Source organism: Salmo salar, chromosome ssa12, assembly GCF_905237065.1.
Source record: "Salmo salar chromosome ssa12, Ssal_v3.1, whole genome shotgun sequence".
NCBI lineage: Eukaryota > Metazoa > Chordata > Actinopteri > Salmoniformes > Salmonidae > Salmo > Salmo salar.
This window is the reverse complement of record NC_059453.1, coordinates 67,027,571-67,048,994: the sequence shown is the minus strand read 5'-3', so window position 1 is coordinate 67,048,994 and position 21,424 is coordinate 67,027,571. Positions and strand designations below refer to the sequence as shown.

The 21,424-nt window shown below is 43.1% G+C and overlaps 2 long non-coding RNA genes across 4 annotated transcripts; one reads left to right on the top strand and one right to left on the bottom strand.

Annotated features, from left to right (window-relative positions):
• Positions 1–7,629: 7,629 nt before the first annotated feature.
• LOC106565675 (uncharacterized) lies at positions 7,630–13,296 on the bottom strand. Of its 3 annotated transcripts, XR_001319708.2 has the most exons (6): positions 13,121–13,296; positions 12,813–12,849; positions 12,457–12,556; positions 12,198–12,302; positions 9,121–9,501; positions 7,630–8,966 (listed from the first exon to the last, which is right to left on the bottom strand). It is a non-coding gene; the product is annotated as an uncharacterized lncRNA (long non-coding RNA). The 3 variants fall into 3 exon arrangements; XR_006758061.1 differs by lacking the exon at positions 12,457–12,556; XR_001319710.2 differs by lacking the exons at positions 12,457–12,556; positions 13,121–13,296 and having other exon boundaries at positions 12,813–13,104.
• LOC123725549 (uncharacterized) lies at positions 9,781–11,791 on the top strand. Its single transcript, XR_006758062.1, has 2 exons — positions 9,781–10,487; positions 11,391–11,791. It is a non-coding gene; the product is annotated as an uncharacterized lncRNA (long non-coding RNA).
• Positions 13,297–21,424: the final 8,128 nt, after the last annotated feature.

Genomic DNA, 21,424 nt, shown 5'->3' with positions numbered 1-21,424 from the left:
CATTCTTGGCACCCGGCACACCTTTCCAGCTGGTGAAAAAAAACAGCTTACTTTCGGTGGAGCCTTCTTGTGACCATGATGAGCAAATGACTCACAATATTTGTTAGAATGTTGTTGCCATGGGTTCTTTAAATTAGCCATATAAAAACCATGAAAACTATTATGCTGTAAAATTATGTAATTATGTTTGTCGTTTTCAAAAGCAATTTGAAATAAGCAGTTTGGAGCCATATAAAAACCATGAAGACTATTATGCTGTAAAATTATGTAATTATGTTTGTCGTTTTCAAAAGCAATTTGAAATAAGCAGTTTGGAGCCATATAAAAACCATGAAGACTATTATGCTGTAAAATTATGTAATTATGTTTGTCGTTTTCAAAAGCAATTTGAAATAAGCAGTTTGGAGCCATATAAAAACCATGAAGACTATTATGCTGTAAAATTATGTAATTATGTTTGTCGTTTTCAAAAGCAATTTGAAATAAGCAGTTTGGAGCGCAGTCAGTCATTTTATTATAGCCTAATTAAAACATGTTAATTTAGCACACGCCGTGCGTCTTTTACGCATTTACACTGTCATTGTAACAAGTACATTATGATAATTTCTACTATACACACTTGTTAATGGTGTAGTCACACCCAGAAACTGCCCACGGGCCTTTTCCCAATGTGTGGGTGCGAGAAGTCTTCGCCGCACGAGGCGCTCTTGTCTTGAGGACTTCCCCCAGTTTCCTTACGTGTGCATTTATTTATAGGCCAGTGAGATCAGATAGCCCAAGTGTGTGTGTGTGTGTGAGAGAGAGAGAGTTTCAAGATTAAGGATTTAAGACTGATGGTCAATTGAAAATACAACTGAAAAAGCATTATTAGCAAAGAACACATTTTGCCATTCAATTGAAAATAAGTGTTATTTACTTTATTCAAATACGTGAAGTCTATACAATACATTTTTTTTCAGTATTTTGCAATTTAGCTTTAGATGTCATTACAGTGGTCTCAACCAATGACTGATAGGCTATATTTCTTCATATTTCAGGGTAGGTGGCAGGTGAGGGACATCCCATGTTTTTGATGTTGCTCTGCACAGAGTCTCAAAGCTCCTGTCTCTCTGTAATGCATTGAAATGGCCAAACAAGGAACAGATTGTTCAGGGCCAAAACATTTCACTGACATCATAGGCAATTGAGGTGGGCCTCCAAACCACGTCTATTGTGTACTTTAGAATTTGAGATGGTGATACAGAAATGGGAAAAAATAAAAGTGTAATCTCACCGAAAAACAGGGGCAAAGTGAAGCAAATATTGGATTGTGTCTCTATTAAGAAATAGGCTACTTAAAAACATGAAAACCATCTACAGACTATGCAAACACATTTTATCTAGATTAATGATGAAGTCAAGTCACTGAAGCCACTCACACAGTATGTCTGTTTAATTTCAGAGGTAGAATCAGAGAATACCTCATGAATGCAATCACTCCAGACAACAGAATTGTACAAACAGATGTATCATACACACATGATATGCTTGTTCATAGACAAAATGTAATATTAGTTATTTACTTCTGATTGGTAAAGCAGTGCTACACATACTAACCATATATACAAGCAAGTGCACTTCAATTGGACATGGATGAGTACCCCACTTTTACAAAAGTTGTGTAGGTGACAACTGAAGCAGTCATTACTGTATGCAACATTTGGATACGCCCATGTAGGATAACGGGTTCAGCTCATGAAACAGACAAACATTTTAGAATATACTAATATGATTGGTATTCATTTTGGTTATCCCTCGCTCTCTCTGGGCCAAGTTTTCAACATTGCAACAAGGCCTACAGAAAGAGCCAGACCCCTAATGCTTTGCTTTACTTGATGTAGGTGATCTTTGTCTTATCAATGGATCCTCTCTCTCAACTCATTTAAAGGGCATTATTGGCATGGGAAACATATGTTTACATTGCCAAAGCAAGTGAAATAGATAAAACAAAAGTGAAATAAACAATAAAAAATGTACAGTAAACATTACACTTCCAAAAGTTCCAAAAGAATAAAGACATTTCAAATGTCATAGTATGTCTATATACAGTGTTGTAATGATATGCACATAGTTCAAGTACAAAAGGGAAAATAAATAAACATCTCTCTCTCTCATTAATACTTGACATTAGTCTGGATGCCCTCCATGAACTCCTCCAGGGACAGCTCACCTGACAGACACACACACACACACACCGTATTGATAGGCACATAAACCATATCTACATGAAAGTCATGAAAAATAAACACTGTGGCACTAATACAATGTGGAACCTGTACATTGAGGCGAGGAATCTTACCATTTCCATTGATGTCGATCTTGTCAAACACGATGTTGGTAAAGTCCTCAGCTGACATCTCATAGTTTACTTCACCGATGGCACGGATGGACTAGTATGGAAGCAGGATACTCACAAAAAAAAAAATGAAACACTTTTTTACAAAAAGGCTCCAAAACATTTATCAATGGCTAGTAGGTTCCTATGTACTGTATATGGCAACATGCATGTCTTTAACATGATATAATATACACTAGTCCAGTTCAAATACTTGTGCTAAAGAGGGAGGCCTGCTCGGCTGGTGCTAGCACATGTGCAGATCAAATGCACCGCTGGAACGCCGATTAAGGTGTTTACATGTTCTAATAATTCTGAAGATTGCTCAGAAAACCAGCTGTTTTAATCTTGATTAAGATCAGCAGAGTAAGGTGTTGACATGACTATTGCATAATCTGCCTATTGCCATAATCAGTTTAATATCAAATTATTTGTGTGCATGTAAACATACTCAATGTGCCAGTTGAGTTTGGCTCCTTACATCCATACATTTTTGGGGATTGTGAATGGATTTTCCCTAATATATTCTGATATCCATAGAACACAGGTATTGTCACCTGTCTGTGTCCAAGGAATGTACTCAAGCATTGGCAAGATGGTGATCCCTGGATTTCCTTTCAGGTGGGATACGCCTGGGCAGAGTCCATCGGACGGAACTGGTTCAAACAGACGCCTCCTTGACAGGCTGGGGAGCAGTATTGTGTGGGAGGGCGGCCAGTGGGACATGGAGCCCCAGCTGGTCCAAACTCCACATCAACATGCTAGAGTTGAGAGCAGTTCAACTAACTCTGTTCAACTTTCTCCCACAACTGTGGGACAAACATTGTGCTGGAACAGACAGACAGCACCACAGTGGTAGAGTACATAAACCACCAAGGGGTTCTGGGTTCCATCCACCTCCACCAGATGGCACATACCCTTCTGTTGTGTCTACAGAATCTGGCCTCACTAAGAGTTGTATACCTCCCAGGGATTCTGAACACATTACGGTGGACATACTGTCCAAGGAAGGCCCTCCGGAAGGGGAGTGGCAACTACATCCCAGAATAGTGAGTTGCATGTGGGGAATCTTTGGGGAAGCGGAGGTGGATCCGTTTGGCTCAGAGAGGAACCCACAGTGCCCCCTCTGGTTCTTGATATCCAACCCCCCGGACCACTCAGTCTAGACGTCTTTGCCCACGAGTGGCTGAGAAAGAGGCTATACGCCTTCCCCCCGATCCCGCTGATTCCAGCAACTTTGGACAGAATCAGGGAAGCGAGCCACATGGTCCTTCTGATTGCCCCGAGATGGCCAAGACGCCACAGGATCAGCACAATACTGTCACTCCTAGCGGGGACAGCATAGGAACTACCTCGGAGGCCGAGCCTATTGTCACAGGCGGAGGGCACATTGTGGCATCCGAATCTCTCCGCCTGTAGCTGTGGGCCTGGCTGCTGAACAGCGAAAATGGTCTAGTTTAGATCTTGAGCCCTCTGCTGTTAACATCTTACAGAGTGCCAGGGCCCCCTCCACCACGTCAACCTATGACACGAGGTGAAGTGTTCTGCCAGCAGTGTGCGGAGCAGGGGGTTGCGCCAGAATCTTGCGGCATAAGATCTTTGTTCCAGTTCTTTAGGTCTTTGTTCGATACTGGCAGTGCTGCATCCACACTTAAGGTACATGTAGCAGCCATTCAGCATGTCATGATGAAGAGCAGGATGGGCCGCTTGGCAGCCACCCGCTCATGGCCGGGTTTCTTAAGGGAGTCCGTCGATTACGCCCCTCAAGAGCACCCTCAGTTCCCAAATGTGATTTGAATCTGGTTCTTGGAGTACTATCCAGACCTCCCTTCCAACCAATAGGCTTGAAACATCTCTCTCTTAAGACAGCGTTTCTGGTTTGGCGAGCTCCATGCTTTGCCTGTTAGTAATGAGTGTTATCATCTAGGGCCGGGTAAGACGAGCGTTACCCTGCGGCCTAATCCCGCCTTCCTGCCCCCAGGTCATGTGAACAGGGAAATGGTGCTAACAGCCTTATCCACCTCCATGCCCCCTGGGGCTCATGTTGATGTACTGTGTCCTGTGAGATCCCTAGACGAGTATGTGGAGCGGACTCAGGTGATGCGTCACTCTGATCAGCTGTTTGTGTGCTTTGGAGATACAGGGAAAGCCTCTCTCAAAGTGGATTGTAGACATTATCCTGCAAGTTGTAGTTTTGCAAACTGTTGCCATAGTTCAGGTATTGCATTACCTGTAATCAGCTTTTGAAATAACAATAACAAAACTATTAACTCGCTAGCCAGCTTGCATGCTCTCTGTTTTCCCACTCTGCTCTCCAATTTAAGCCACCCTCCCGTTAGTTCCTTGAACCAACATTTCTTAGCACCACCATAAAATACTTGATTGATTACATATGTCCTGAGACCTAAACTAAGTAAGAGATGGTTTACTGTGTCATGACACTGAGAATCAAACTGAATAATAGCACAATTTTGTCACATAAATTACCCCTTTCTTTTCTATAGGTGTGTTGGATGCTGCACTGGATTGAATCAAGGAGCTAGAGCCCCAAGTCCAACAGCTCTCTGTTCACCATCTCCAGCTCCAAAGATTCTGTGCATCCAATGAGGACTTCAGGTTCTATACCCGGTTCCACTCAGAGGTCTTCATGGTGTTCTGGGAGTCCATTGCCCCCTCTGCCTCCAGGTTAATCTTGGCCCAGAAGGCTGGAATGGGAAGCGCAACACCAAGCCCCAACAGAAAGCTGCCACTCATTGACAAGTTCATTCTTTACTGCTGTCGAGTAGCAGCTGGGCTGAAGGAGAAGGTGTTGACGGACATCTTTGGTGTGAGTATCCCTACAGTGAACTGCGTTAAAATAACCTGGACCAACTACCTACAGTGAGGGAAAAAAGTATTTGATCCCCTGCTGATTTTGTACGTTTGCCCACTGACAAAGAAATGATCAGTCTATCATTTTAATGGTAGGTTTATTTGAACAGTGAGAGACAGAATAACAACAAAAATATCCAGAAAAACGCATGTCAAAAATGTTATAAATTGATTTGCATTTTAATGAGGGAAATAAGTATTTGACCCCCTCTCAATAAGAAAGATTTCTGGCTCCCAGGTGTCTTTTATACAGGTAATGAGCTGAGATTAGGAGCACACTCTTAAAGGGAGTGCTCCTAATCTCAGTTTGTTACCTGTATAAGACACCTGTCCACAGAAGCAATCAATCAATCAGATTCCAAACTCTCCACCATGGCCAAGACCAAAGAGCTCTCCAAGGATGTCAGGGACAAGATTGTAGACCTACACAAGGCTGGAATGGGCTACAAGACCATCGCCAAGCAGCTTGGTGAGAAGGTGACAACAGTTGGTGCGATTATTCGCAAATGGAAGAAACACAAAAGAACTGTCAATCTCCCAGAACTACACGGGAGGATCTTGTCAATGATCTCAAGGCAGCTGGGACCATTGTCACCAAGAAAACAATTGGTAACACACTACGCCGTGAAGGCCTGAAATCCTGCAGCGCCCACAAGGTCCCCCTGCTCACGAAAGCACATATACATACCCGTCTGAAGTTTGCCAATGAACATCTGAATGATTCAGAGGACAACTGGGTGAAAGTGTTGTGGTCAGATGAGACCAAAATGGAGCTCTTTGGCATCAACTCAACTCGCCGTGTTTGGAGGAGGAGGAATGCTGCCTATGACCCCAAGAACACCATCCCCACCGTCAAACATGGAGGTGGAAACATTATGCTTTGGGGGTGTTTTTCTGCTAAGGGGACAGGACAACTTCACTGCATCACAGGGACGATGGACGGGGCCATGTACCGTCAAATCTTGGGTGAGAACCTCCTTCCCTCAGCCAGGGCATTGAAAATGGGTCGTGGATGGGTATTCCAGCATGACAATGACCCAAAACACACGGCCAAGGCAACAAAGGAGTGGCTCAAGAAGAAGCACATTAAGGTCCTGGAGTGGCCTAGCCAGTCTCTAGACCTTAATCCCATAGAAAGTCTGTGGAGGAAGCTGAAGGTTCGAGTTGCCAAACATCAGCCTCGAAACCTTAATGACTTGGAGACGATCTGCAAAGAGGAGTGGGACAAAATCCCTCCTGAGATGTGTACAAACCTGGTGGCCAACTACAAGAAACGTCTGACCTCTGTGATTGCCAACAAGTGTTTTGCCACCAAGTACTAAGTCATGTTTTGCAGAGAGGTCAAATACTTATTTCCCTCATTAAAATGCAAATCAATTTATAACATTTTTCACGTGTTTTTCTGGATTTTTTTGTTGTTATTCTGTCTCTCACTGTTCCAATAAACCTACCATTAAAATTATAGACTGATAATTTCTTTGTAAGTGGGCAAACGTACAAAATCAGCAGGGGATCAAATACTTTTTTCCCTCACTGTATAGCTTGTCTTTGGCTCTGTGCCCATTTGGATGTCCAGGAAGCAGGTGCAGGCTACCATGCCTGACAAGTTCAAGGTGTTTTGTCCAGAGGTCAGAGTTATCATGGACTGCACAGAGCTGAGATGTGCCAACCTCTCCTCTCTGACATTACAGTCAGAGACCTTTTCATCTTACAAAAACCACACCATCTTTATTAAGGGCCTGATTTGGATTGCACCAAGCTTTTCACTGGATCCATCTCTGATCAGGAGATCACGTGTCTCTCTGGAATCCTCAAGCTGTTTGAGCCTGGTGATGGATGCATGGCAGACAAGGGGTACATCATAGATAGGATGCTGTCAGATGTGGGGGCAATACTCATCATTCCCCCAATCAAAAGAGCAACTGCTAACATGAAAGGACACCGAGTGAACACAAGCCATTTCATGTCTGAGAGTGCTTGTGGAGAGAGAAATTAGGAGGGTGAAGGAGTACCATATCTGGGACACGATTATCCCACTCATTCTGGCAGGCTCTGTCAACTGTGGACGAACTGCTGCTTAATGAACTACCAGGGCCCTCTGGATCTCAAGGGTGATAAGTGTGAAAACATGCTCAAGCAAGGCAGTGCACACACACAATACAAATCAATGATTGATTTAAGTTCAATGAATTAGGTCATTATAAATAACAGCTTTATACCTACGTGTACATGTTTTTTTGTGATTATTATAAATTGATCTATTAGACAAGATATGAATTTGAGATAATTTGTATATTGAATATGTATTGATAAATTGTTTTTATGAATAAGATGGGTGTTTTGGTATTTAGTGTTTGCATAATTCATTAATCTATTAGAGAACATCCTTTTTTAATTTGAAGATTTTATTCAATAAATACATTTGAATATTAATTCTGTGACATGTTATGTTTAGCCGGTCATAAAATAGCAAATATCAAACAATGAAATTAGTAGAATAATTTATTCTATTGCAATGTTGCTTACATTTACATTTTAGTCATTTAGCAGATGCTCTTATCCAGAGTGACTTCCAGGAGTGAGTGCATACATAACCGTACTTTCACGTCGTACTGGTCCCCTGTGGGAATCAAACACACAACCCTAGCATTGCAAACGTCATGTTCAACCAACTGAGCCACACGGGATAGACAAACAAGATCACACAATTCATTCATTATAATAATTTACTCTACATACAATTTTGATAAGTTAAATACATGACATTATATGTACATTGCCTTGGGCAACAATGTTACAGTGGCCTGCCAAGTGGGATTGGCTCACCTGCTACACTACATCTTAAAGTACACATCCATGTAGGTGTAGAAGTAGTCAAGTTTCTCTCATCTCTGCTATCAAAGCATCATCTCAACTCCCTCTACTGTAATATCACTTCTAGTGCTTGTAACAAAGTCGCATCAATCTAAACCGGTTACAGCCAGTTGGCCCTGGACTTGCCAGTGATATTTGTGGCTGTGATTGAGCTTGGCCGGGCCATTGACAAACTTAATGTGCTTCGCATCAGTTACACTCAATATTAGGACACTTGATTTCAGCTAGCCCGAAGGGTGGCGTTGCAGAAGGGTCATAAACTTTCCCATCAGGGCATGCCCCAAGATAGGGTGCATCTGGGTTCACAACGAAATCACAAGGTTTGACCGAGACATTAAAAAATTCAGAGTAGTTCTATAGAACCTCTGGCTCAAGCCCCTTTCTCATAGCTTCGGTTTGCTGCTCACCTTTAAGCATTCTCATGGCTAGGGCACGAGATGACACCCCACGCACGTGGCATGCCTCACTAAACCGGGTAGCAGTCACATGTGGTTTCTTAATTTCTTCCATAGTGGACGGGCAGACTGCTCGACTGTACCATTCTCAATAGCAGATGACAATGATGGTGACACCTTTAAGCTCTCCATGTGGTAAAACTGAGTGCAAGTAGGGACAAAGTTTAAATGACCGTTTCTTTTACTGGGAGTTGGGGGAAAGCAGGAGCATCTGAATGCTTTAGAATCTCTAGTGACAGTAAAGGGACACTGATATGACAATACTGGACCAAATTTAGAGTCAACCAGAGTAATTTCTTCCAATCCATGCAACACCTTGGTAATGGCAGGTTATGGTCTCATGCTCCTCAAACTTGGTCCAGCAGACAGCACTGTCACGTCAGGAAGGGTCCCTGAAACACAAAAAAGAAGCATAGACAAGAAATGAATGTCAGCCAATATTGTAAAACCTTAGCCCAATAAATTTAAACATGAGTGAAGGCAATGTGTGAGCGTAATGGGGACAGCCTGGGGATGCCAACTTGTTTAAAGACGATTGTAACTCACCAGGGATTGCTTGGTAAAGAGTGGATTTTATGCCACTCCTGCCTGATGTCCTTGGCTTCCTCACAAGCATTTCATCAGTGGGCTCTGGTCAAAAAAATAATAAAGAAAGATTCAGGATGAATGTAGAACGATGTGCAGTAATATGAGTTTACAGAAATGCTAAATATGTCTTCTCTATGACAATATGAAAAATGATCTCAATTTCAAAACTTGGCCTGTGTCACGACTGCAGTATCCCTGTGCAAGGCAATGGTGGTGGCACGATCTTCAACCCCATTGTGGTGTAATGTGCAGTCTGGAAGAGTAGAGGCACCAGATTGCACAAAGCTCTCCCAGCTGCACATGAACAGAAGTGGTTTACGATGACGGGCTCCTTGGGTGCTTGCAATGTAGGGAAAAAAATGTATCACATAGTTGTTCAAGAACAGTGTATGACATCTGCAGCAGCAAGGTCATGGTTCCTTCTCTTCAATACTCACATTAAAACGGAACTGACCAACGGTAATAAAAGTTTACTCTACTACATTTTAATGTTATCCAGCTTCAGATCAGTAATAACAAAGTAACTAGGCCTACTGCATGTCCAGGGACATGAGAACTGACACACACGAGTTTGATTATTTTGAACATATGAACAAAATACTGGTAAACTGCATCCGCAGCAACACTAAGCACTAAACTGCCTATCATATCTCTTTGTAATGGGGCTCCTCATTCTTCCTCATTGACCTGTGACACCTTGCCCTTACTACCACTGCCTCCTCCTGGTCTACTATGTTTGACACTGCACATTCACAAGAACAGAGCAAGAAAGAAGAATGTCGACAACAATCAATTGATGTATACTAGTAAGTTTCCATTGCTACTCTTAACGTTACTGAGATTTGTCTAGCTAGCTAGCGAGCTACATTGCTAGCTAGAAACAAATAATAGATTACAGTGGCTGGACAAATAGTTAACGTTAATTAGTTAGCTAGCTATGGGTGACAAATATAGAGGCCTTGCAGTTGACGTATGACGCCTCCTGGTGGCCATGTTGCATTAATTCTTCCGACAAATACAGCCGTGTGGATACCCCAAACTACATGATAACAGCAAAGATGTTTTAATTCTATCTGTGGTAACAGTGCCTAAAACGAGTTGACTCATCACCACGGTCATTTTCCGTGGAGTATTTGCCTGCTCTAACAAGGCAGGGAAGACAACGGGAAAAAATATGTTTACAGATTCCCCGCAATCATGAAACACCATAGATGATATGGGAAGACTCAAGAACTGTCAGAAAAGAAGAAGAAACAAGTTTGCCAGTCAAGACCTGAACCCAGACAGCTGTCAGTACAGGGTCTGCTACGATCATTTAATCACTGGTAAGTCAAGTATGATCGATTTCGAGTTTACTTTAGCCGTTATGCTAACCAGGTGTTAACAACAACAGTAAATTAGCCAAAATTAGCTAGCTAGCTTGTAGACTAGCTAATGTTATTAGCATGTGTCACGAGATTATTATTTTTTTTACCGTAAAAATGGATTGCATGCCTATCATTGCATGTGCAGACTAATGTAAGGCTACTATTCCTAATGTGATGAGTACATTGGATAGTGATAATTTAGGCTATTAATAAGCACGTAGCGGCATAGGCTATGTCAGAGACGTTTCTTTGCTTTGCACAGGAAAAATGTGGCCATTGATAAACATTTAATGCAAATCTACTACACTTTATATGACCGGAGACATTAACAGATGCTTTCGTTTAATGCGATAGTAGCCTAGGTCTACTCTACCGACACTGACAACAGATCAATAAAAACAACCTTCCCTTGAACACAACCAATCTAGGCCGAAAAGTGGACCTGACTAGAAGGGATCCAGTTTGTGTTAAATTAAGATCAAAAGTCTTTCAGGGGGTGCATTTTAGCTAACTAATTGTACAATATGACGTCCATATAGCCTGGATGACATTATTGTCCAAAAAACTCCAGTGGTTATCATATATTCACATAATAACCTAATGAGAATTTGTTGAACATTTTTTCATAAGAGGAGGGAAAATATATGGACATAGGACAAAGGCCTCAATGGGATAGGACAACTTGTTGTGTTGACTATTGGCTGTTCCAGCCTAACAATAGATTTAATCTTTATATGACACTAAAACACCTGAATGAATTAAACACAACCAAACACTTAAGTGCCCTGATGGTACAGGTGACCTGAAGAAGTGATATTTTAACACCAGGAGTGCTTTTCATTTGTTTACGTACTACTGTAGGTTCACCAGCTGACCTATCATGACAACCATGTCGACTGGAATCCCACTGTGAAAATGAGCAATGCTGCAGAAGCATCAGCTTCTACTACTACTACTTCGTCCTTTTCCAGAAATGAAAGGAGTCATCCCTCAATTTTACAAGATGGTTGTCATATGCTGTGCTTTGGACTATCTGAATGATTATGTTGTGCCATTTGAGTAGAGCACCTTGTCGTCATGACAAAAGTGCCCCCTTAAACCGTATATATAAAATGTAATTTGGAACGACTATTGTTTATGATATGGTAAACATACTGTACCTTAATAAATTGGCTATATTGTTGTATGGGTGAAATTAAAAGTATTTTGTAATCTCTGCTTTGCCTAGCCCCATTGAATAAAAAGTAGTTCTTATAGCCCAACTATTTTATTTATTTTATAATTTAAACACATTTAGCATAGACAATGTAATTGTTGTGGTAGTCTTAGGCAAACCCTCTTTATTATCACATTAGCACATCTAAGTGCCACTCAGACCTGGGAGAAATGTATCTGACATTGAACTTGGTGGTAGTTGTGTTTATGTTTTAAGATAATGATCCCATAATTTCCTGCATCCAGACATTTCACCACCTAGATTACAAGGGTTGGATTTGCACTGAACTATTTCATGTCAGCAAAAGGCATGTACAAAATCCAGTATATTAATTAGCCCCAAATACATTGTCTACTGGGATTGTTTTTACAGGGTTGGCAGCTCCAGTTGTAATAGGTTTATACATTGCGTGTGACTTTTAAACTGTATTTTTGTTCACAAAATATGCTTACATAGGTACACTTATAATCCATGGTATACAAGGATGTACCCTTATTCTCTCGGGACAGTCATTGGGATCTCTTCATCTGCAGACAGGGTTTTACATCTCTCTGTATCTGAGGACAGAAAACATCACAAAGAAACAGGCTACATTATACTCTACTTAGAAAGCACTGAATATTATGTTGCTATATATCTCTGTCCTTATCGTTTTTCTCGCTAGGGACTGTAACTGGAGAATATTTTCATAATGTCCTCCCACAAAGGTACCTGCCCTATCCAGAGTAGCCTACTCTCCCTTCTCTGACAGCTGGAACTGCTAGCGAATCCTTTCACCCTCTTCCATTGGCGGTTACTGTTAGCTAGGTATCTAGCCACAAATGCATTTAGAGTTACAACGATAAATACTCAAGATAGCTGGCTAACTAGATAATATGAAGCTAGCAAGCTGGTGATATTTAATTAACTTAGCTAACTTTACATACTGTATAGCTAGCTAACTAGACGAACATTACGTTACGTAGCAGCTCATTTTAGTTAGCCTGAGGCTGCACACTAAGTTTCTGTAGCACGCTAGCTAGCTAATAATACATATTTTTGATCATTTTCAAAATATATTTACTTACTAGAATAGGTTCTCCCACTGCCTCCGTTTTCTGGGTCCTTAGAAAAATGAATTACTATAATGGTCAATGTTTCCAGTGGTAGCAAAACACAGCCAGCCATGTGAACAGCCATGTTCCAACAGACTAACATTGGTCTTCCAACATGGCGTCTGATGCGGTTGCTAGGTGATTTGTGATGCAAAAGAAAGCCCTCTAATAAGTAACGTTAGCGCTAACCAATTTGGTAATGTCTGTGCTACTGTTAGCTTGCTAGCTAAGTTGGCTAGTTAGCTAGCTATCTCAACTGGTCGCTTCAAGTACTAACTTACGTTGATAGTTGAATATATATTGTTTGTGGAAGAACTTGTATCCTTATCAAGTTTAGATATCTTCATCTGGGAATGTTCGTAAAGGATATTAGCCACATCACTCATGGCAAATTGAGCAGTGACTGGGTAAACTCGATGTTCGAATTTCGAGGAAGACTACAGACGACAACCGGATATCGTCATACACCCCTTGGCGTGGGAGGACGTTTTCTATTGGGGGCGTGAAAAAAGCCTCTGGATGTTGGCGGGAACTGAAACACGCTGTCGTACACGTCCAGAGCATCCCAAACATGCTCAATGGGTGACATGTCTGGTGAGTATGCAGGCCATGGAAGAACTGGATATTTTCAGGTTACAGGAATTGTGTACAGATCCTTGCAGGATTCATCAGTGAAGAGAACACTTCTCCAGTGTGCCAGTGGCCATCGAAGGTGAGCAGGCCCTGGTGATGACGAGCATGCAGATGAGCTCCTCTGAAACGGTTTCTGACAGTTTGTGCAGAAATTCTTTAGTTGTGAAAATCCACATCTTCATCAGTTGTCCGATGGCTGGACATGCCTGTGTGAACAGAGGATAAGCTATCCCAGGGCCAGTCTTAGCCTGGGGCTAAGATAGCCTGGGGATAAGAACAATGCAGTGTGAAAAGGCCTTTTGGGAATGGGAATGTGGGAACTGCCTAATGAGATCTGTTTCGACCAACCTGGTCTCAGAGGATTTCGTATTATTCTGTAAGTAAATCTGAGGCACCCCATAAAATGTTACGTTCCATATAGTATGCATTAATTTGTAGATGTACATCACCAATTTCGTTTGATATGTTACGAAGTTACAAAACATATGATATGTTACGAATTCTAGCTAGGTAGCTAACGTTAGCTAGATGGCTAACGTTAGCTAGGCTAGGAGTTAGGGTTAAGGTCAGGGGAAGAAGCTAAAAAGTACTAAATTCTAAAGTTGTCCGTGATGAGATTCAAACTCACAACCTTTGGGTTACAGTTTAGTCATTTAGCAGACGCTCTTATCCAGAGCGACTTACAGTAGTGAATACATACATTTCATTTCATGCATTTTTTTTTTTTTGTACTGGCCCCCCGTGGAAATCGAACCCACAACCCTGGCATTGCACACACCATGCTGGCGTTGCAAACACCATGCTCTACCAACTGAGCCACAGGGAAAGGTTGCTAGACATTTGTGTTATATGCCCACTCATCCACCCCGACCAACCACCCTACTTTCGTTTTTGAATTAGAATTAAGTAACCATCTGTTTAATGTAACCTTACCAAATGTAACATAATGGTTTTACATTTACTATGTTACATCTAGTCTATGAGACCAGGCTATTTAAACACACTGCCCAAATGTCACTATGACAGAGCATCAAGGGGTTGTATAAGGTCTTGTATGCAACATTTTAATATCAGTCATAACAATTCATATTCTTATCACTCATGATATAAACGTTTAACTTTGTTAGTCTATACAGGGCAGCTTTAGGCTACTGCATGTTTATTGTGAGGCCAATGCATAGCAGCTCCTCCACATGACTGGGTTGCTGGCAGGGATGCCGAAGTGCCGGCGCTTGTGGTCCGTCTCCCTGGAGAAGCGGTAGCCGCAGGTGGGCTTCACCACTGTGTAAAAGGGCATCAGGGAGTTCGAGCCCACGTTGAGCTGAGGCAGGGGCTCCGGGCTGCAGCGGGGACCACTGAATGGTTTGGTGGCATGGCCTGGGTGGGTCATGGGGGGCAGCAGAGCCCTCCCATGCTGTCGTTGCCGCCAGGAGAAGACCAGGAGCTCCATCTGCTTAACCACCACTCTGCTTCTGCTGGCGTTGACAGGCACCAGGGTCTTCAGTGGGTTCCTCAGGACCTGAGGGGATCAAAGGCACAACAATTTTTTTTAAATAGCTACATATCCAGTATGGATTTATATTGATCAGAATGGCTATCCTAAAATATTTCAGGATATGATCCATTATTGCTGTGAAATGCTGATAAGAATGTAGTTAAGATACAGTACATTTGACATTTTAGATATAGGTGTCCAACTGTTGACAGACATTAGTCTTCTACAAAATACAGAATACGTCAGTGAGACGACTGACCAGCCCAGTATTTCAGTAATCCTTGTCGTGTTTGTGTTATTGGTCTGTCTCCCCCACAAATCCCCCTCTCTCTAGATCCTCTCACTCAGCCCTAAGTGAACCATTCAGCTGTAAGTCTACAACAGTTGTTGAGTTACCTGAGACCTCTTTAAGGCTCCTCCATCTGGTGTCAGCTCCATCACGGTGGGAGAAAGTGGCTGAACGGTGACTGGACTGAGCAGAGACCGTGATGGGCGTCTAGCCTCAACTTCCCCTTCTTCTTTCCCTCACAAACAGAGACTGCCTCCTGGTGGCCCTGCATAGAGCTAATGAGGCCTCAGAGACAACCTCCAAAGGACTTGTTCATGTTGGGCCCATGACATCACAATGCAGTGTGGTGGCATCATCACAGACAGAAACCTTGGCATCAATCCAACTCCCTTTGTGCATAGAATTAGTATGACTATAATTGACTAATCATTACCTAGTTCTATGGCCACAATGTCCCATACATTGAGTCAAACCACAATCCACTCTCTGTGGCCAAGTTTAAACTCCCCTACTGTGATAGTGCTTCATTTAATCACTGGATATGTTAATTTATAGGCTTATTAAATCAATGTCAGTCAGACTTTTAATGTTTTGGCCACCAGATACTAATTTAATTATGAGTTAATAAGCCTATAAATTAACAGTAAGCTGGCTCATTCACAATTTGTTTTACATGTCAGGAGGACACTTATAAAACAATCAGGGAATAAATAATCAGTAAGAATGCAGAAGTTATGCAGAAGTCATCATGCCATATCACAAACTCCCTTCCGTCATCACAAACAGGGATGTAGTGTGTTATGACCAATATAAACAGGCTTTATAGGTGCAGCAAATTTCAACCATAACACAGAGATTTTAATAATGTCTCTGGTGTTCATATAATTGATTATTTCAATGAATTCCACTTAACTGTATCCAGAAGATTCTATAAGATCTCACGTCCACAAAGACCATTACTCACAATTGTCAAACTATACTGTACTGCAATCTGTCAGAATCTGACTTTATTATAGGCATAAATCTGTCACATTGTTTGGCTTTTTTTTGTTTCTGGGAACATGTCCTTTGCATTGAGCAGTGGAGGAAAAAGTGCTAAATAAACAGTAAAGTACAGAAAAAAACAACTTCAGTTGTACTTCAAAGTATTTTTACTTAGTTACTTTACACCACTAGCATTAAGTATTTCAAAGTATGTCCAGAAACATCCAAGGCACTCTTGACATGCACTGCTGCTGGCGCTGCAGCTGATCCAGTGTTTCATGTCTTCCTGGATAGACTAGACATAGCTGTGCTCTCAGAGCTGGGGGAGCATGGGTAGAGCCATCCAGCACATTCTAAAAATATTCTCAGCATTGGTCGACATGGTGACTTCCCATTGCGGTCATAGAAACAGGACGTACCAGTCCAGTACTTGTCTCCAAGACAACCATAAGAAGGTGCTGCAGACAGTCCCTACTAATTGACTGCACTGTCTCACAAGAGAGATTAAGTTTATCTAGAGGGACAAAAATATATATAATGTGTTTCCTCACATTCCTGAGATTCTCAGGAGTCTTGCAAGTAGGGTTGCGAAGGGAGGGTATTTTACAGGAAACATTTCAAGTTTACCAGTAAACTACCAGAACTTTGGCAACCCTCAAGGTTTTTGGAGAATTTGATCAGATGACATCTAGAGGCCTATTTGGGTACTTCAGATTATCACAGGTGTCTGTAATTTTCTCTGGCGCTCTGTGTGGCCTCATCATATGTCATATATATACACAATAATCAAATAAGATGGTTTTAAAATAAACAATATAATGAAAGCTGTAAAACATTATCCTAAATATAAACCATCAACTTAATAAATACCATTGGTGTTTAATAGAAGGGTTTCAGCATGAATGCCATTATTGGGCTCCCGAGTGGCGCAGCGGTCTAAGGCACTGCATCTCAGTGCTATAGACGTCACTACAGACGCTGTCTCACAACCGGCCGTGATTGGGTGGCCCAGCGTCGTTAAGGTTTGGCTGGGTTAGGCAGTCATTGTAAATAAGAAATTGTTCTTAAGTGGTTAAATAAATGAAATTGATTCAATGCTTTTTTCATTAATTAGGCTATTATATCTTGAACCATATAATTTATCCACTCGAAACTCATGGTCAAAAATATACAGATATAAAAAATGAATACTATACACTAATACATTTTTTAAAAGTTATTCAAGTATGAATGACCAAAGTTGTCATATATTACCGTTCCTGTTATTTACTAAAACTACTGAAAATTCTGGTAACACTGGTAAATTACTGGTAGCTTTGTAACCCTACTTACAAGTGATCAGGCAACATCCTATTGGTTGTAAATTCATAAATTGATGTTCAGAACTCATACCCATGTGTGTCTCTAGACACTGATAATCTACTTTACCATTTTTCATATACATGTGTTTGTGCATTAGTCTGCTTACATTTACATTTACGTCATTTAGCAGACGCTCTTATCCAGAGCGACTTACAAATTGGTGCACTCACCTTATGATATCCAGTGGAACAACCACTTTACAATAGTACATCTATATCTTTTTGGGTGGGGGGGGGGGGGTAGAAGGATTACTTAATCCTATCCCAGGTATTCCTTAAAGAGGTGGGGTTTCAGGTGTCTCCGGAAGGTGGTGATTGACTCCGCTGTCCTGGCGTCATGAGGGAGCTTGTTCCACCATTGGGTTGCCAGAGCAGCGAACAGTTTTGACTGGGCTGAGCGGGAACTGTGCTTCCGCAGAGGTAGGGAGGCGAGCAGGCCAGAGGTGGATGAACGCAGTGCCCTTCTTTGGGTGTAGGGACTGATCAGAGCCTGAAGGTACGGAGGTGCCGTTCCCCTCACAGCTCCGTAGGCAAGCACCATGGTCTTGTAGCAGATGCGAGCTTCAACTGGAAGCCAGTGGAGTGTGAGGAGGAGCGGGGTGACGTGAGAGAACTTGGGAAGGTTGAACACCAGACGGGCTGCGGCGTTCTGGATGAGTTGTAGGGGTTTGATGGCACAGGCAGGGAGCCCCGCCAACAGCGAGTTGCAGTAATCCAGACGGGAGATGACAAGTGCCTGGATTAGGACCTGTGCCGCTTCCTGTGTGAGGCAGGGTCGTACTCTGCGAATGTTGTATAGCATGAACCTACAGGGTCGGGTCACTGCCTTGATGTTAGCGGAGAACGACAGGGTGTTGTCCAGGGTCACGCCAAGGCTCTTAGCACTCTGGGAGGAGGACACAATGGAGTTGTCAACCGTGATGGCGAGATCATGGAACGGGCAGTCCTTCCCCGGGAGGAAGAGCAGCTCCGTCTTGCCGAGGTTCAGCTTGAGGTGGTGATCAGTCATCCACACTGATATGTCTGCCAGACATGCAGAGATGCGATTCGCCACCTGGTTATCAGAAGGGGGAAAGGAGAAGATTAATTGTGTGTCGTCTGCGTAGCAATGATAGGAGAGACCATGTGAGGATATGACAGAGCCAAGTGACTTGGTGTATAGCGAGAATAGGAGAGGGTCTAGAACTGAGCCCTGGGGGACACCAGTGGTGAGAGCACGTGGTGCGGAGACGGATTCTCGCCATGCCACCTGGTAGGAGCGACCTGTCAGGTAGGACGCAATCCAAGAGTGAGCTGCGCCGGAGATGCCCAACTCGGAGAGGGTGGAGAGGAGGATCTGATGGTTCACAGTATCAAAGGCAGCAGATAGGTCTAGAAGGATGAGAGCAGAGGAGAGAGAATTAGCTTTAGCAGTGCGGAGAGCCTCCGTGACACAGAGAAGAGCAGTCTCAGTTGAATGCCCAGTCTTGAAACCTGACTGATTTGGATCAAGAAGGTCATTCTGAGAGAGATAGCAAAAGAGCTAGCCAAGGACGGCACGCTCAAGAGTTTTGGAGAGGAAAGAAAGAAGGGATACCGGTCTGTAGTTGTTGACATCGGAGGGATCGAGTGTAGGTTTTTTGAGAAGGGGTGCAACTCTCGCTCTGTTGAAGACGGAAGGGACGTAGCCAGCGGTCAAGGATGAGTTGATGAGCGAGGTGAGGTAAGGGAGAAGGTCTCCGGAAATGGTCTGGAGAAGAGAGGAGGGGATAGGGTCAAGTGGGCAGGTTGTTGGGCGGCCGGCCGACACAAGTCGCAAGATTTCATCTGGAGAGAGAGGGGAGAAAGAGGTCAAAGCATAGAGTAGGGCAATGTGAGCAGGACCAGCGGTGTCGTTTGACTTAACAAACGAGGATCGGATGTCGACAAAGTCGTCCGCAGAGAGGGATGGGGGGGGGAGGATTCAGGAGGGAGGAGAAGGTGAAAAAGAGCTTCCTAGGGTTAGAGGCAGATGCTTGGAATTTAGAGTGGTAGAAAGTGGCTTTAGCAGCAGAAACAGAGGAAGAAAAAAAAAAGTTTTCCTCCATTTCCGCTTGGCTGCCCGGAGCCCTGTTCTGTGAGCTCGCAATGAGTCGTCAAGCTACGGAGCATGAGGGGAGGACCGATCCGGCCGGGAGGATAGGGGACATAGAGAGTCAAAGGATGCAGAAAGGGAGGAGAGGAGGGTTGAGGAGGCAGAATCAGGAGATTGGTTGGAGAAGGATTGAGCAGAGGGAAGAGATGATAGGATGGAAGAGGAGAGAGTAGCTGGAGAGAGAGAGCGAAGGTTGCGACGGCGCAATACCATCTGAGTATTGGCAGAGTGAGTAGTGTTGGAGGAGAGCGAGAGGGAAAAGGATACAAGGTAGTGGTCGGAGACTTGGAGGGGAGTTGCAGTGAGATTAGTAGAAGAACAGTGAGATTAGTAGAAGTATTGCCTGCCTTGTGAGTAGGGGGGGGGGGGGTGAGAGGGTGAGGCCAAAAGAGGAGAAGAGTGGAAAGAAGGAGGCAGAGAGAAATGAGTCAAAGGTAGACGTAGGGAGGTTAAAGTCACCCAGAATTGTGAGGGTTGAGCCATCCTCAGGAAAGGAACTTATCAAGGCATCAAGCTCATTGATGAACTCTCCAAGGGAACCTGGAGGGCGATAAATGATAAGGATGTTAAGCTTGAATGGGCTAGTGATTGTGACAGCATGGAATTCAAAGGAGGAGATAGACAGATGGGTCAGGGGAGAAAGAGAGAATGTCTACTTGGGAGAGATGAGGATTCCAGTCCTGCCACCCCGCTGACCAGATGCTCTCGGGGTATGCGAGAACACGTGGTCAGACGAGGAGAGAGCAGTAGGAGTAGCAGTGTTTTCTGTGGTAATCCATGTTTCCGTCAGCGCCAAGAAGTCGAGGGACTGGAGGGTAGCATAGGCTGAGATGAACTCTGCCTTGTTGGCCGCAGACCGGCAGTTCCAGAGGCTGCCGGAGACTCCACGTGGGTCGTGCGCGCTGGGACCACCAGGTTAGAGTGGCAGCGGCCATGCGGTGTGAAGCGTTTGTGTGGCCTGTGCAGGGAGGAGAGAACAGGGATAGACAGACACATAGTTGACAGGCTACAGGAGAGGCTACGCTAATGCAAAGGAGATTGGAAAGAAAATTAACTAAACAACTGGGGAAGCGAGAGAGCAGGGCCTCCCTCACTAACCATTCGCTGAAACACTCAAATATAACTATTCCAACTTCCACTTAGAAGTTATAATTGATGTAAACTACAGTGGTTCAATGTTTCCAGGAATAGGCTCAAACTTAGTTTATTCAGCTAGATAACTTGGTACAGTATTCTTCCGTGAAACCCACCCAGTGCACCGTGTCTTATGACTCAGTAGCTAACTAGCATGCTAGCATCCAATAACATACGGTTAGCACCAATACTTGGTTACAACAAACTACCAATGGATCATTCGTGTCCGTGTCTAGTTCCTTTCACAACACAGAAGTAATTAAACGTTGGCTAGCTAACACAAAGTCAGTCCTGCTAGCTACACAAGTGGACTACACAACTCGAAAGCTTACGTTGCAAAAATCTTATTGACTAAAAATGATACAGTACTGCTAGCTGGTAGCTGGTAGAGTTGGCTAGCTAGCAGTGACTGCGTTTACCTTTATCTTTGATACAAAGACAACTATATAGCTAGCTAACATTACACTAATCAAATCGTTCCGTTGTAATGTAATGCTTACCTGGGCCACATGTCTCTGCAGGCTTAGGTACAGTAATTGCCATAATGGGATTAATGGGAACAATGTTACCGATTTA